Below are 18,475 nucleotides of genomic sequence, written 5' to 3' on the forward strand. Positions count from 1 at the left end.
CTGCTGGACCCTGCTGTTGCCGGTGCCCTGAGACTGCTGCCAGGTGCCAGCCACCCCCCCCAAAAAATCATGAGATAGTGTAGCCTCAGCGTTTCAGGAACCATGGAAAATCACAACACACATCTGACACCAGGCTTCACCCTCAAGAACCTTGCCCCAGCATCAGCGAATGTGGCTGTCTTCTGGGATCTGCTGGGACCAGGTGGCTTCAACAGTCTCTACCAAATGTCCTTCCAGCAGTGGAACCCCTTTTCCTTGTGTGGCCCAAGAACCTCCCAGACCCCACTCTGTTCCTGGGGATTCACCTTTCCCACCAGAGCACCACCAGTTATCGAGCTGCGGAGTTGCAGCCTTTGTGCTCCCCTTATTTATAGTCTTAATGGAATTTAAATCTTCTCTTTTCTCCTTTCTCCCCTTTTAGTTTAGTCCCTGTGGCTGTTTCTAATTTTCCACTTTCTCTCCAGCTGCTTTTTGGGAGGGGTGCTTTTCCCATATGCTCCCCCCGTCCCCAGTCTCCATCCTCTCTCTGCCTGCAAAAGCTGTTCCCTACCTTTCGGGGCTTCTTGCTCCCCAAGTTCAGCTCTTAGTGTCATGTACCTGTTGAATTCTGTGTTTCAGGTTGTGAAGATTTTTGTGTTAATCTTCCAATCCGTTTTATAGGTGTGTAGGATGGTTTAGTGTTGGTCTGGCTATATTTCACAGACGTGAGATACACATACAAAGCTTCCATGCTGTTCCTCCATCTTGGTTCCTCCCCTGGTCACCCTTTTTAAATGACCATGTTCTATTTGACAGATAGTGAAAGTAGTGGTACAACTTAGATGTAAATTTTTCTAGTCTAATGCACTACAATAAGATATGTATTGTTCAATAGACATTGAATGAATGCTGTAAATGTAAAGGTAACCAGAAAATGGAAGAGTCAGTGTAGACTAATGTTAGTAAAATAAGCATAAACTGATTGACATGGTCCCCAAATTCTCCAGGACTAATTTGCTCAGTTTGCCTGGATGTTCTTAAAGGGAGTAGTTAAGAGCCAAGAAAGTGTTTTTGTTTGTTTGTTTGTAGCTTGTGTCCCAGTGATAAGGAAAGAGAAGAAAATTTTAACTTAATTATATTAATTTGCCTTATTTTTTAAAAACATAGTCATTTCTTGTCTGAATATTGTTAAAATTCAGAACTCAGTATAAGGTTTAGAGACAGAATATGACACAAATTCAAGGGAATGAGAAAAGAAATTGGGATATGGAGAAATACAATGCTTTCTAAGGGTGACCATGTAAGTATTATAATTTTATATATCACAGTAAAAATGTTTACAAAAATAATAGAGACATATTCACTCTTACAAAGTAACTCACAAATAGTCCAAAATATTTGTAAATGGTGTTTTTCACAATTGGTGTCAAATACCTAATGACATTGAAGATTGAATTCAATTCAAATATTTATTGAGTGCCAGTAATTGACCTGAGGTATGATGATGAACAGGACAGCAACCTATCCCTTAAGATGTTGCAATTTATTTTGGGATGCAAACAACAATATGAATAATTTCAGTAAAATTCTACTTGGGCCATTGATGAAAAATACTTTAAAATTTTGATGAATATTCCTCCATAATTGCTTTAATTGTTAAGTACAACAAAGTTCACAGTTTCCCAGACTTAAGCTAAACCATCTCAAAAGCTTATTATTAGCTAGTATTCAGGGATTATAAGGAGCATTTATGCTGAGTCCCTTCAAACTGATCTCATTTGCCCCATAGGATGCTTCAATTTCCAACTGTCAACTTGACTGAAACAAATAAATGAAAAATAAATCACCTGCCTAATTATTATTGTACCATTGATTCTAGAGATATGGCAAAATATAAAAGCTATAATTTATGTATATTAATACAGATAGGCTGTGCTACCCTGTTTTATTTCCTAATGGTCCACTCAGTGTTTCTTTCAATTTGGAAAGAAATAATACCTAATCCCTAAATAGTGTTTAGGAATTTTAATTAACATTGAGGCAGAGTAAACTACCTGATGAATCTGTTGTGACCACTTGGATTAAACGCCAACAGTAACAGTTAGAATGTAAAACCATAGGTAACAATTATAATTAAAGGATGAGTAAAAATGCCAGGTATCTAGAGTTATCAATCACTACCATTAAAATGTATATGGTAGATACTCCAAAAGTGCTTTGATATCTGGATTCACCTCAATCCCTACCCAATCACTTAACACTCCTAAGCAAAGGACCATTTAACCAGCTTTGCATTTGACTGGACTGAGATTGAATAGCTTGGATGTAATTTTCAATTTGGCTGAACACCAAAAGTGATTCATTCATTCTAGCTCATATAGTGTCCCATGCATTCAATTTCTTTATTCAAAGAAATTCAAATAAAAGAGAGCAGAGAGCAGATATTAATCTCTCAGAAGGTTTTGTAGTAATGTTTGTTGTTGTGATTGTTTTACTCTGAAGTGGTAGCTATGTTTTCATTTAACAGAAATACTGGTGACATGCTTTTGTGAGGTATAATGAGATTTTGTGAGCTATGATAGAAATTCCTTGCAAAAAACAATTGTTTCACTTCCTTTAAGAAGATACACGTTCTAGTCTAGTCGTAAAATTCCATTAAGTCCTGGCCATTTTCTGTAGATATGTGTGTGTACAGAAAAGATGAACCTGAACTCCCTGAAGGTCTTTTCAAAAAATCCAGATAAGTTAACAGTTTTATTTTTAATCTAAACTGCAGATTTGTTTAGTAATTGTAGCATTTTTCCCTGGGTTGTCTGGTGCCAGATTTCAAAATTGTAAGGGAATTATCCCACTCTAAAAACAACAATTTAATCCAAACCATGTTTCCTTCAGATTTCCATGTTAAAATAAGCCATACATAGATACATACATGTATATGTATATATATATATATATATATATATATATATATATATATAGACACATGTACATTTATTATGTCACTCAAATATCTTGATTAACATTTATTTAAAAATACAAAATAATGTGGGATGCATTTGTGGCTCAGTCAGTTGAACGTTCCACTTCAGCTCAGGTCATGATCTCACAGTTCATGAGTTCGAGCCACCATTGGGCTCAGTGCTGTCAGTGCAGAGCCCACGTTGGTCTTCTGCCCCCGCCTCTGCCCCTCCCTGGTTTGCGCCCTTCTCTCTCTCTCTCTCTCTCTCAAAAATAAAAAACAATAAAAAATACAAACTATTGGAAAATCAAAATATAAATGATGAATGTCACTTGATTTTTAGAGAACTATGGATATAGTATATAGCATTCTTAGCTAAGCACAGAACTTGGCAATGTTTGAAGTAAGTAGCAATAAATGTAGCACAAATGCCTCTGAAAATTACTTTACCTGCACAATGTTCCTCAGAAGCTTCCTGAGAGTCCAGCAGTGGGCTAGGCACTGAGAAGAACAAGAAAAATTACAAATATTGTGATAAAAACAAGGGATTGGGGAAAAAAAGGGATTGGAAATCAAGAGATCTTGGGGCACCAGGGTGGTTCATTCAGTTAAGTGTCTGAAACGATTTCAGCTCAGGTCATGATCTAAAGGTAGTGAGATCGAGGCCCATGTCAAGCCCCACATAGAGCCCCATGTCATGCCTCATGTTGAGTCCTGAGAGTTGAGAGTCAGGGTTCGTGCTGGGCATGGAACCTGCTTAAGATTCTCTCCCTCTTTTTCTCTCCACCCCTCCCCAATGGTACTGTCTCTCTCTCAAAAAAAAAAAAAAGATACAGATTCTAGTCTTCTTTGGACCTCAATTGTCTCAACGTGTGTAAATTGAGGAAAAGTGACACAATGACCTGAGAATTTTTATAGACCTAAAGTCCTATGATTGTGACTCAAGAGAAGTAGAAGACATTGATTCCTAATCCAGGCATATAAAGCTATTCTAGAGAAGACTGACAAACATGAAGCTATTAGTGAAGTATTTAAAAGACACATGAACAAGTGCTAGATAATACAGAATATAATGTAAGAGGTATTAAATAACGAAATTCAACCAAGTAAATTTAAAGATCTAATGGGCTTTATTAAATTTTTCATAAATCAGCAAGTAGAGAAGCATTCCCAGGAGTTGTTCAAAATGGAAGGTTTTTATAGAAGGAGGGTGGGGTCAAGGAAGTTATTAGCAAAAAAAAGAAAAAAGAAAAAAAAGAATTGTTTCAGATGAAGCTGTTTGCTAGGGGGAAAAAGCAAGGTGTCTTATTATACAAATTACCTCACCTTTCTTTGGGAAATAGAGAAAACACAGTGACAGATTCTTTGGTGCTGATAGAAAGAAAAATTTTCTTGACTGTTTAATGCCAGATTTCTAGTGAAGGTTGAAACTGAAATTAGATTAGGTGTTAAGCCCTAGTTTGGGAACTTAGTCCAAGTGACACCATTTTGAGCTTGCAGTCTTCTTTTTTTCACAGATGTTAAATAAGATTGATAATCAATAATGTGGTGGGAAGACTTTTTGGAGGATGAGTCTATACTTTGAATGTTGCAGGTTGAGTAGAGAAGAACAGAAACTGGATAAAACAAACCAGAGAGCTACATATACTTACACCTTAAAACTTAAACTATTATTAGAGTGTCTTAGTCACTTAAATCAGTCTACAAGAAATGAAATCAATGTTCAGTGTTTTGAAAGAGGACTAAAATATATTGGGCACTTGGAAATATGTAGCATCACTTGCTATTGGTGTTTCACTTTAATACAAATAACACCTACTTTTTGCCTTCTAGAACCTATTTTCTAGCAATTCTTGAAGTTATAGGTAATTATTCTGAAAATAGAATAAAAGAAAACACTAGGTTATTTATACAAGGTGAAGATACCAAATATTTAGTGAAGGATAAATTATAATTTCAATACATATAACAAGATTCTTAAACGTAGATGTGTATGATACTTTTTGCATAAATAATTAAATTTTATAAATTTGTTTAATACAATTGGTAGAGACCAATAAAAGTGCGGCAAATAGCTAGAGTGAAACTTTTTATGTTAAGTATAATTTAAGAGTATATTTTACATCCATTTGATCATTTTTAAATGTTTTCGTCATTATTTCCATATGGAAAGGTATCCACTGCCCTTTTACATTGCTTCATGACTAAATTGTTTGTATTTTTTTTTCTGGATGTTTCTTATCTTTTTGAATAGAGAGTGTGTTTTATTTTTTATTTATTTTTATTTTATTTTATTTTATTTCTTATTTTTATTTTATTTTTTATTTTTTATTTTTATATTATATTTTTATTTTTTATTTTTATTCATCATACTGATGATAAATTTATTGCATAAAAATGTAAAACTTTCAAAGAGAAAAATATTGTAAAAAAAGATAAATGATTAATGACAATTTAGGTAATATATTTCATAACATGCATGGCAAATAGGTTAAGATCCTTAACATACAAAGAACTCTTACAAGTTAATATTTAAGAAAAGATGATCAACTCCAAAGAAGCAGCAGCATAAATGATATGTTAGAGTTCTATTAGAAAAATAATGGATAAGTTCTGGTATATACTATATAAAAGATACTATACAGCAATTAAAATGAGCCATGAGGAAATATATACAAGGCTTTCCAGCTTGGAGCTTTTATGGACAGTGCTCCCCTGTCTCTTGGTTCACACAGCAACTCCACGCCTCAGTCATTACTGAAGAGAATTATCATTGGATATCTTCATACTCAATCTTGGCAGATAATGCCAGATTATTTTCCAAAAATAATTATACCACAAACAGTATAAGAGAGTTCCACCTGCTACACATCCATTTGTCAATTGTACATACTATAAATATTTTTCCCCACTCTGTGAAAGAACAGGAGATCTGAATCTAAATGTAGTCAAATTTATCAATCGGGGGTGCTATTTAAGAAATCTGTCCATGACCCTCCTATAAGTTTTATTGTTTGCTGTTCATAAAGATTTAATTTATTTGAAACTGATTTTTTTTTGGTTATAGTGTGATAAAGGGGTCAAATTTCAATTATTTTTTAAATAGCTTTCTTTTTTCTAAAGTTTGTTTATTTATTTTAGTAATCTCTACACCCAATCATTGGGAGGCTTAAACTCACAACCCTGAAATCAAGAGTTGCATGCTCTACCGACTGAGCCAGCTAAGAGTTGCCTTTTCTTCTTAATGAAATATGTTCCCTAGGATGCTTATGAATTAAAATATAAAAATACTGACTTATTTTTATAATTACAAGCAGGACAGAAACGACTATTGAAGAGATGACTGATTTTATGACATACAGTCATGTGATACTTTCCAATTAACTTTTATTGACTCAATATAGCTTTGTGTATATGGATACTCATTGATTTTGCTATTAAGGAAAGAAAGAAAAACTAAGAGATAATTTTGCTACCCACTCCAGGTTGCCTTATTCAGTGAATGTTAAAATTGGTAACTCCCAAATACTCAAGAATTTCTAGCACTAAGTCAGTCACCTTTGTTATTTTTATTTATAAAGCTGTACAATTACATGAATAAAGAATTCAGTTTCCATAGAATTGATATGAAAGTCTGTATATATTATTGAGTCACAAACCACATGACTATGTGAAGGTATGTTAGGACTCTTGTGATTTAATTTTGAACTCTACCTTTATAAAATGACCCATCTTGATGGTGAAGAATTGGTTTATCTTTAGAACCTATGGGCATAAAATCATATTCCTGGGGCACACTCTTCAGGGGCTTTTCTGGTGAAAGTTCAGGCTAAGAACACAGGGTCAATCTTGTTTAGAGGCAAAGAGAGATATCCTCTTGTTGGACAAACTAGTGTTTCTCCTTAAACCTTATATCAAAAGAAATACACAAGGGAGTCCCTCTAATGATGCAGTTTCCCTAATAATTAATAGTCAACAATGACTGCAAGTTTTATAGCATTATAGCATTTAGTTGATTACCATTTCTTTTTTGTTGTTGTTGAATACATTTGACATGTAACATTGTATGAGTTTAAGGTATGTAACATTTTACTTTGATATTGTAATACATAAAATATATATTTTACATTTGTATATTTGTTATACATAATATATATGATTGTCATTATAGTGATACTTATCACATTACATAATTATAGTACAATATTATCTATATTCAGTATAGCGTGCAAAGATTTCTATGGCTTATTTACTGCTTGTTACAAGTTTGTATCCTTAAATACCATCAATCTCAACCCCCTCCAATCCTTTGGTAACCACCATTTTACTCTCTCTCTCTCTTTTTCTTAAATGTTTCACTTTTTTAGATTTCACATATAAGTAATATTGTACAGTACTTGTCTTTCTTTGATTTATCATGCTTAGCATGATGTGCTTAGGGTCCTTCCATGTTTTTACAAATGACAGTATATACCCCTTTCTCATGGCTGAGTAATATTTCATTATGTATAAGTGCCACATCTTTGTTACCTATTTATTCATTGATGGGCATTTGGGTTATTTCCATATCTTGGCTATTGTGAATAGTGCTGTAGTAAACATAAGAGTGCATATATTATGTCAAAATCCTGTTTTCATCTTTTTGGATATATACCCAGAGGTGGAATTGCTGGATCATATGATAGATCTATTTTTTTTTTATTTTTTTGAGAAGCCTCCCTATTGTTCTCCATAGTGGTTAAACAAATTTATGATCCTACCAACAATGTGTATGTATTTTTTTTTAAAAGGCCCACACCTGTTGCCTCATCTTGATAATAGCCATTCTAACAGGTGTGGGGTGATATCACATTGTGGTTTTGATTTTGTTGTTGTTATTATTGCTGTTTAGTTTTTAGTTCATATTCATAAACTTAACTCTGCAATCCAGCTAGACTTAGAGGGGAATAAAGAAACTATTGAACCTATAGAACTGCAGTGAGAGCACAAAGATTATAGGATATTTCAAGCAGATGGGGGTGAAAGGAATGGTTGTGGGAATAAAACACAAGTCAAATTTATTAGAGTTGTCTATAATCAGCAATAGTGATCTTCTTGCTGGTCTTGCCATTCCTGGACCCAAAGAGTTTCATGGCTTCCATTATATTCATGCCCTCTTTCACCTTGCCAAAGATCACATGCTTATCGTCCAACCACTCAGTCTTGTCAGTGCAGATGAAAAACTGGGAATCATTTGTGTTGGTTTCAGCATTTTCCAAGTATAGATGCCATGGCCTGTATGCTTCAGGATGAAATTCTCATCATCAAATCTCTCACCATAGATGGACTTGCAGCCAGTGCCATTATGGCATGTAAAGTCACCATTCTGACACACAAATCTTGGGATAGTCCTGTGAAAGCAGGAATCTATAACCAAATCCTTTCTCTCCAGTGCTCAGAGCATGAAAGTTTTATGTTGTCTTTGGAAATTTGTCCTCAAACAGCTCAAAGAAGACAGAGTCCAAGGGCTTGCTCACCATAAGGAGGTCAAAGAACACAGTGGGGGTGACCATGGCTGGATGGCGCAGGGAGCTCCAGGGTGGTGGGCATCTGCAAGGCCTCATTGTTGTTTTGATTTTCATTTCCCTGATGATGAATGATGTTGAGCATCGTTTCACATGCCTGTTGGCCATTTTGATGTCCTCTTTGGAAAAATGTCTATTTAGTTCATCTGCCCATTTTTTTCTTGGATTGTTTGTTATTTGTTATTAAGTTGTATGAGTTCTTTATAGATTTGGATATTAGTTCCTTATCCAATGTATGGTTTGCAAAAACTTTCTCCCATTCTGTAGGTTGTCTTTTTGTTTTTGACTGTTTCTTTTTTGTGCAGAAGCCTTTGAGTCTGATATAATCGTTTTTTTTTTTTTTAATTTAGCCATTTCTTGATATGGAAGAATTAATGTGATTTTTACCTAAAACTTTGTTTGCCAACAATAAAAACGAAGCAAAATAAAGAATTTACATAAATCTATGTAGGTTATGATATGCACAATTTGACTAAGATTTGAATCAATAGTCAATTGTTTAATTTATGAATGCATGACAAATTTCAAATTTTTAGTAAATAAATGCTCTTATGCTGGAAGTCTAACAGAAATCTTTTGTAAACTCACTATAGCTATGGTAAGCCTGTTTCAGAAATAAACCAAAACATTTTTTGTTTGCTTGTACTTTTTTTTTTTTTTTTTGGGAAGATGTTACCTTAGGTTCTAAAAATGAATTATGAAACATGCCTAAAATCAAGAAAACCAGAAAGTAAAATTTTGAACATGGCATTTGTCTCAAATTAGAATTTTTGTTTTTCATAATACATTGCCTTAGACAAGAAAACTGGGTTTGGGAGTAGATAAAAATAGGAATGGGCTGAACTGAAATAAATAATCACCCTTAGGGCATCCTTAGGGCCTACCTCCCTTAGTGCATTTGCTATTTAAAAGCAAACATTTTAGATGGAAGCCAGATTCCGGGTCCAGAGTTGGCGGTTTTAGGCGGCCAAGGTGCAGCACACAGTTCAGGGGCCTATGGGGAGGGGCAGGCTCCTGGCAGGCTCCTGAGGAGGGAGATTTGGGGTCTGCTGGGGGTGGCGAGTGGCCAGTGTGGGGGTAGGGGTAGCGTCAGGTGTTGGTGAGCACAGCGACCAGGTTCCAAATGGCTGCAGATGGCCTGGGCTGCAGGGCCCTGGGTGGCTGTTGCCACCACTGCTGATCTTGGGCGCAGAAGGTTGAGGGTGCCTGCCGCTGGAGGGGGTGCCACTTGCCAAGGTCGCCTGACCTCCACGAGCTGACAGCTTCCTGCCGGATTTGTCTCCTCACTAGATTATGAGGTCCTTGAAAAAAGGAATAGTGAAAAAAAAAAGAAAAAGAAAAAAGGAATAGTTTTTTCCTCATCTTTATAAGTCCCAGCGTCTAGCACAGTTCCTGGTATATAGTTTAAGCCGAATATTGGGACTTGGTCACTGCTTCACCACGGTCTGATACTAGTAATAACCACAGTAGAAGGTCACAGTTACAGGTAACTTTCTCTAGTGCCAAACCAAATATAAAAAAGAACTGATTTGGAACAGCAATATATACAGAAGTAGTTGTAGATGGAGATATTAAGAAAACAGAAAAATCCAGTAGTTCTTCTAATCCAAAATAGGATGAACAGCTAACTATAAATGTGACCCCATAGATTACATTGGGATTTTGAGTTTGGAGTCATTATACTTTAAAGGCAGACACTTTATTAGGAAGAGCAACAATTGATCTGAGGCAAGCTCTGTTAATACACAATGGAAAATTGGAAAGAGTGAAAGAACAATTAAATATTTCTTCGAAAAACAAGAATGGCATACTGCAAACTGGTGAATTAAAAGCTGTGCTTGATGGACTGGCAATTGCGCAAGAAAATCTAATAAAGTGCAGCTCATCTCCAACCACAGAAGTACAGAAAAGTGATGATGCCTTACATAAAAATGAAGATGCTTTGTTACAGAAACAGGCTAGAACACTGGCAGACAAACCAAGGGGCACTCGGAGATCTTGGTGGATTGGAGATTTATTTAACACCGGCGGGATCAGAGAAGACTGTTTCTCCAAAGATCTGAGCCCCAAATGCGAGAAGAAAGGGTAATTTATAGTTATCAGCCTCCATATTTGTGTGGGTGTTGGGGGGGGGATGCATGCACAGCAAACAAAGAAAGAAGAACCCGGAGGACGGGTCTATAAGCTAGAGGCCACAGTTTGTTTTAGCCCAATCAGCCATCTTTGGTGTACTTTATCCACTTCTCCAACATTCCCCACCTTTGATGCCTTTAAAAAAAAAACTTTTAGTAGGCATCACCTTTCAGTTTTACAGTTTGGTACTCTCGGAAGACTAAGACATATGCAGTAGTTTGGTGAGCAACAGGGTTTTCGATAAAATGTACCATGGCATTCATCATACAGGGGCCTATGGATACAAGTAAAATTATGGAGAGGAGGGGCCCTGCCAGGGCAGGGAGCCAGGATGCCAAATCCATGAGATTCCATCCTTTCCATTGACTGATACTTTCCTGTTGTCTACCTTGATTTTTTTCCTTGAGTTCCTTAACCTTAGTTGTAACTATTCCTGAATGGTTTACAAAATAACAACATTCCTCCCCCAGAAAGATGCAAGTCCCTCCTTTTTTCTGAAGTGAGGAGGTCGAGGGCTTGCCTATTTTGGAGGGTCACTGCTGCTAGAGAATTTATTTGGCTTTGTAAGGTTACCAGAGAATCTGCCACCCAGTCCATGTCTTCATTTAGCTCTTGAGATAGTCTATGGTATAGTCCTACAGATGAACCTATGCCCCCTATTCCTGTTCCTATTCCTGTCACAATTCATGCTCCAATCAGAACGGGTAGCAAGACTGCCCGTTTAGCCCAGGACTTGGGGCTAAACGCTGTTAGCAGCTGATATTCAGTGTATACGGATATCTCTGGGGTTAGGAAGATGGAATAACATATCTGAGTTCTGTTGTCCTCTAAGCATTGGTAGGCCAATTTATTTATTTTTTTTATATATGAAATTTATTGTCAAATTGGTTTCCATACAACACCCAGTGCTCATCCCAAAAGGTGCCCTCCTCAATACCCATCACCCACCCTCTCCTCCCTCCCACCCCCCATCAACCCTCAGTTTGCTCTCAGTTCTCAACAGTCTCTTATGCTTTGGCTCTCTCCCACTCTAACCTCTTTTTTTTTTTCTTCCCCTCCCCCATGGGTTCCTGTTAAGTTTCTCAGGATCCACATAAGAGTGAAACCATATGGTATCTGTCTTTCTCTGTATGGCTTATTTCACTTAGCATCACACTCTCCAGTTCCATCCACGTTGCTACAAAAGGCCATATTTCATTTTTTCTCATTGCCACGTAGTATTCCATAGTGTATATAAACCACAATTTCTTTATCCATTCATCAGTTGATGGACATTTAGGCTCTTTCCATAATTTGGCTATTGTTGAGAGTGCTGCTATGAACATTGGGGTACAAGTGCCCCTATGCATCAGTACTCCTGTGTCCCTTGGATAAATTCCTAGCAGTGCTATTGCTGGGTCATAGGGTAGGTCTATTTTTAATTTTCTGAGGAACCTCCACACTGCTTTCCAGAGCGGCTGCACCAATTTGCATTCCCACCAACAGTGCAAGAGGGTTCCCGTTTCTCCACATCCTCTCCAGCATCTATAGTCTACTGATTTGTTCATTTTGGCCACTCTGACTGGCGTGAGGTGATATCTGAGTGTGGTTTTGATTTGTATTTCCCTGATAAGGAGCGACGCTGAACATCTTTTCATGTGCCTGTTGGCCATCCGGATGTCTTCTTTAGAGAAGTGTCTATTCATGTTTTCTGCCCATTTCTTCACTGGGTTATTTGCTTTTCAGGTGTGGAGTTTGGTAGGCCAATTTAAAACACAGATAGAACACCCTCAGGGGTTGAACATACAGTTGTATTTCTCTTTAAGGTTATATTTCTTCCACATAGATAGGTACCATTCATACCTTCAAGGACTGTACAGATTAGATTGTTGGGATTTGTGAGATGGACCCCAGTGGCCAGGGGTCCAATTAAGACAGAAGTGTTGGTTTTGAGATTTTCAGGAGCTTCCCAGGCCAAAGGGATGGGGGTGGCTAAGTAAGCCCTCTCGCTGAGGGGCAAGCACCTCCAGCAGGTTTGGGAGTGATTATCCATTTTATGGACGACTTGTAGAATAGTGTTGGTCTAACGCTGGAATGGGGAATTGGTAAGCATCTGATTGAGGGCTTAAAGGCTCAAACCCTGGTAGGCTGCCGGGGGAGTGGTCAAATTTCTGGCTTATATTACCCTGTCCTGGGTATCCTTTATAACATTTTCAGGACCCTTTCATCCTTCCCCCGTCTGAGATCCCCCATTGAGGAAGGTAAGTGTAGCAAGCTCCCTTCTCTCTTTGGAGGCACTTGTTGTGACATGGGTTACTGACATTTTGGGTTATCTCCTCAGTCCAATACTTAGTCCTTAGGGCACTGGGTGACTGAAAGAGAATGGGTGTTTTTCCCTTGTAGCAATCTTTGTGGAGGGAGGTGAAGGCACTGAATGCCCTCAACCCCCTTATTGTCATATAACAATCCTGGGGAAAAAGTGGGTAAGCGGCAGTTGTGAGGGTGAAAGAGGTTATCATAATATACAGGCAATACTTAATAATCCTCCCATCCAGAGGAGGTATGTGAGACCCGGCATGCATCTTTTGTCCCATGTCCAGCTTGTTGGTGCAGTCTCTATCAGCCCAAGTGCAAGAAGTAAGATCCGGGCTATGACACCAGTAAGGGACAAGGGCTGGCAGAGTTGCATCCAAATCCCTGGGCTCGGTCCATATGTTGATTCCTCAAGCTTCTGCTATGTGCAGGCCAGCCAGCTTCTGGGGTGTGACTGGAGCAGGGCTGGAGATCTCAGGGGCCAGTGTCTTTTTGAGGGTCAGTTTAAGCGCATTGAGTGGATCTGGATCACATCGCCAGGTTGAGGGTTACTCTGAGTTGGCCTTCTTAGCTCTGGAGTAATGGACCCATGGGATGATACCTGAAACTGAATCCTCTGTTTGGTTGTATGTCTGTAAAGTCCACCTCCAAGTCTTCGAAAGAAGTGGGTTTCTGGGAACTGTCAGATCAGGTTTAGGGAAGCTATGGTTTGCATATTTAGAGAGCCATCCTGTTTTCCAGTTGTTGAAATAATCATATGCCCATGGGGTCTTATTATTATCCCCATAGAATAACAAACACAGAATATTGCCTATACATAAAATACTGTGACAATTTTCTGAAGTTTACCTCAAGTATCTAGTTTAGGCAAACAACAAACATTTAAAGGCAATCATAACTAGAATTTAACAACCATAACAGTTCATTGTTGAAACATAGTTGTTCTCTCTAAAACCCACCCTTTCCAGAGATAGCCAAATTGAGACTAGTGCATTTGTAGAACAAATCCAGTCTTAACAAATCTAGCCTAATTATTTACATAAGCTCAGCAAGAATAGCGATTGATCATGAGGATCTCTTAAAGTTTGATTTGCTGGAAACTTTTATGAGGAATCTCCGGGTTGAACTTTTAGTAGCCTCTCAAGCCAGAAGCCTGTATTTGCCATCAGACAGGCCTGATTTACCTGTATAATTGGGTGAATTACTCTTCATGAGGTCCCCAAGATATCCTGAGGTTCTTGCACCTGCCGGGAAGTGGCCTTCCTTACTTACCTGGGGAGACTGCTGGGAACTCTGTAAGCAAGGCACCAAGCCAACATTTCCAAGTGGCTTTATGGCTCCATGTTTTATAAAGCCAACCCTAATTCCTTAAAGCTGTCTGGTCATATCTGAGGCTATGAATGTCATCCTCAAATATGACAGTCCAGTCAAAGCCTTGGTAAAATAACCAGTATTTCCAAATGGTGACCTGTTATAAGATGAACAGATTCTCATTGAAGTTATGCAAACAATTGTAATTGCCAGGAAAGAAAGAATACTCTGAGAGTTTTGAATTTCAGGTGAGTTATGTAGAGAGAAAAGATAAATTCTTCAGTATACAAATGCATACTTTATGACATTTTTAAAATATCATACATATCTTAAGAGAAAATTTCCTTAATCTGGAAGAAGAAATATTAGAGAACCAGCAATATTTTCAACAAGAATCACAAAACTGTAATCTTCCTGAGTTCATTGAATCCAATGTTCCTAATTCTTGTTCAATTTGAATATAGCTTTTTATTTCTGGAAATTTTTACCCATTTTCGTATTAATCTTAAAGATGCCGAACACCTGTATTTATCCCCAAAGTCCTTTTTATAAATCTCCTTGAAGAAGAAACACATTTTGTGAGAGAATAAGAACAATGATAAATGACAAAATATCAGAAATAGACATCATTAAAGATCTGATGAGACTTCATTATGATGCAATTGACACATTTGGTTATTTCTGTGACACATAACATCTCCAGTAATCAGAATATTAAGTGATGACCTTATACCAAAACATTAAAACTTTAGAAATTGCATATAGATTTGGGCAGTTACAGCATTTACCTGTGTAATACAATCTAAAGTTTACCATTGTATGGCAGTGCTTTTCCAAGTAACTTAGCATCCCAAATAACAGGGCCTAATTGGGCAAGAAGATTTCATCTACCATTTAAATCCTGAGAAGGTTAAAACCCCAGAAGTCCCTAGTGCATCCTAAATAGGATTACAGATCATTACAAATCTTACAATTTTATATATCCAACCAAAGTGGCAAAAAATATCCCAAAGGTGAATGTATAGCATTATACAGTTGTTGTCAAAACCTAGCTCCTTTAACATTGAGAAATTTTAACTAAGTAATCAAAGACCTGATAGAGATGAGACCTAAAACTTTGATTTTCCTGGAGGATAGACCTTTATTTGCATTGCCCTATCAAGAGCAGATCAACAGTTCAAGAAAACTTTGTCATTTGAGCAGAGAGAAATGCAGGATTTCAACTTTATACTAGTGTACTTTTAAGATTCCATTCATCTCAACCTTCTACAACTTTCTTTTGCTTCTAAACTTTGTCCCAAAGCCTTTTCTTTCCAAATAACCTGTCTCATTTGGGACAAAATTACTTTCTTCTACCCTCAATGAAACCTTATTTCCATTCCTTATATCTTTCTTATATGCCTCCTATTTTCCTACATACAGAGTTGCTTTCTTTATTTTCATCAGTCTTAAGTACATTTAGCAGAATTTTAACTCTTAGAAAACCTTAGTATCCAATTGAAGACTTAGTACCCAAGTGAGAGGTGTTTACATCAGAATATTTTTAGATGGTAAATCCATGAACCAATTAAGTACAAGTCATGTTTTGCAATAAGTCCGAATAGCCTTAATTTCTCAGCAATAAGAAGTTAAAAACACAACCTATGTTCAATAATCAAAGCTTTAGCATTCCATCCTATTTGGAAAGTTTCAGGTTACCAAGAACCTTGAAAGTTATCTTAACAATTACCCATGAAAACATTGAGACAGATGAAATTAACTATCATTAAGAAATTGCAACAGAGATAACATGAGCTTATTTGACCTTTGCCAATAACTTTAAAGACAAGTCCAATAAACTTAAATTAATTTAAACATCGAATATGTTTCACCTGTGTCCCCCTAAAAGTCAATCAACTTTTCCCCATTGTCAATTTTCATTTGGGGCACCAGTGGAGATATCTGGAATGGGTGGTCCAAGGGGGGGGGTGCATTTTGTGCCTTGACTTGGAGCGTGGGAGGAGGAACCAATGGTTCCTGAGACACTGAGAATGGTATAGGACCACACCCAAGTTGGTGCGGAAACATGAGGGGGAGGGAAAGGCAGAAGCAGCAACTGCTTGCAAATATTCCTTAAAGTCCCTGTCCCAAGGTAGACTAACCACAGTTGGCTCTAATTATAACCGTTAGCCTGGGAAATGAGGGAGAATCCCTCACATGTATTAAGCAGAGTAACAGGTAGAGAGAGTCAGTGTCCCCTTTTAGTCTGGTTCTATCTTGGCTAGACCAATAAGGTCCCCTTCTCGAGGTCTCTCCTGATTTTGGCTGGGGTTTTGGGACTTTCCCTGGTTGGGACAGTTATTCTTTTTAATGTCCTTTCCCCTTGCAGTAGGTTCACATTTATGGCCTTCTCAGCCCTCTGTGCTGATCCCCCAGAGAGCCTCTTGATACTGGTGGATGTGGACCAGCATCTGGAGAGTGTCTGCCCCAGGCCAAGAGCACAATCTCTGGCTGCGGGTCCTTGTGGGGGAGGGTTCTCTGGCCAGGAAGGGGAGGAGAAATGGGCTGCTGCGGTGGCAGCCTTGGCAGCTGCAGTGGCAAAACAGATGGGGGAAGAGTTTCAAGCTCATGGGAGGGGGAGGGAGCCAAATGAATCATGAGGAGGCAGAACACAAGGGGAGCAGTGGGTCACTTCTTTGGCTCCCTGGGTGAGTCTCTGGATAAGGTGTCTAAAACCTTTGCCTGGCTCTCCTTGCTCCATCCTGACCCCGCAATGCTCCCATGAGGTGGAGTCGCAAAGACAGAGGGACAGGGGCAACCCTCCAGCCAGATGCCCTCTCGGCCATGTCCTGAAGGAACCCAGGTGACACTCAGCCCCACAGGTCCCAGCCCTGAAACCTACAGACAAAAACCACTCTGACATCGCCACAGAATGAGCGCCATCCATCATGGAATCAAAGATGGGCCCACTCAGACTCCGTGGGTCCCTGGGGACCCCAAGGGCACCCACCCGTGGAGCCACATAATCAAACTCGGCAAGCAAGCTATACCTAGTTGAACATTCACACTCATTTACACACCAGAGGTTATTACATTCCCTCCCACAGAATTCCTACCTGTGAGACTTCTGAAGTCTTGGGGAATGATCAGGTCCCCCTTCTACTCTTGTGAGTGGGACTGACTAGATTGGGCCCCAGCCTTACTGGTTCCAATATCAGGTCTAGGTCCTCACCTGTCAAGTCTCCTCAAGTTCAGCAGGAATGGTGGAGTGGGGCTGGCCCAAGGGGACGGAGCAGGAGACTGCCAAAATTAAGTCAGGGTATGCACTCTGCCTTGTGATCCCTCATTCTGTCACCACCTCACCATTCTCCCAAACCAGTGGCAACAATGGGCCAACACAACACGGTTGGGTTTCCTCATCAGGGAACCAAATTTGTTACAGAACCAGGCTGGAGTGAACACTGGCGGAAAAACCAAGAGGCACTTGGAGATCTTGGTGGATTGGAGATTTATTTAACACCGGCAGGCTTAGAGGAGACCATTTCTCCAAAGGTCTGAGCCCCGAATGCGAGGGGGAAGGGTAATTTATAGTTATCAGCCTCCATATTTGTGGGGGGAGGGGTTTTCACACACAACAAACAAAGGAAGAACCCGGAGGAGGGGCCTCTAAGCTAGAGACCACAGTTTGTTTTAGCCCAGTCAGCCATCTCTGGTGTATTTTATCCATTTCTCCAACACATTCAACAAGAACAACCTCCAGGTTGGCTGTTGAAGGTACTAATGGAATACATAATCATACACCTACAAGCACTCTAGTTCAAAACTCATGCTATTCATATGTAGTTAATGGAGACAACACACCTTCATCTCCATCTAAGGTTGCTTCCAGACCTAAAAGTACACCAGCTCCAAAACCACTCACATCCAAGCTTGCCAATGCCACTTAGTAAGGGAGAATCATCATATGCACCAACTGTTAATGCTTCCACCACAGGCAGGGTAACAGTATCTGAGGAAACTGCCTTGCCTTCAAATTGCACTAATACTACTGTTGAAGATTCTCCAAGCTCAAGAAATACTGACTTCCTCAGAAAACACTTAACTCTCCCTGCCTAATGTTAACCCTTTCCCAATTTGTTCCTCTCCCTGGAATAGGGCCTGTAACTGCTGTTAGTGAGCAGGGACAATGACTGTTAGCTTCCTCAAGCTGACAAGGGATGGTGTTGGGGTACGGCAATTAGAATCAACGCAAGGGTTG

General features: G+C 38.7%; 1 pseudogene; it reads right to left on the reverse strand.

The window, feature by feature from the left end:
* Positions 1-7,998: 7,998 nt before the first annotated feature.
* LOC121025207 (peptidyl-prolyl cis-trans isomerase A-like) lies at positions 7,999-8,490 on the reverse strand (annotated as a pseudogene).
* Between the last annotated feature and the right edge of the window lie 9,985 nt (positions 8,491-18,475).

This window comes from Herpailurus yagouaroundi, unplaced genomic scaffold (assembly GCF_014898765.1).
Source record: "Herpailurus yagouaroundi ecotype Mexico unplaced genomic scaffold, PumYag 67555, whole genome shotgun sequence".
NCBI classification, from domain to species: domain Eukaryota; kingdom Metazoa; phylum Chordata; class Mammalia; order Carnivora; family Felidae; genus Herpailurus; species Herpailurus yagouaroundi.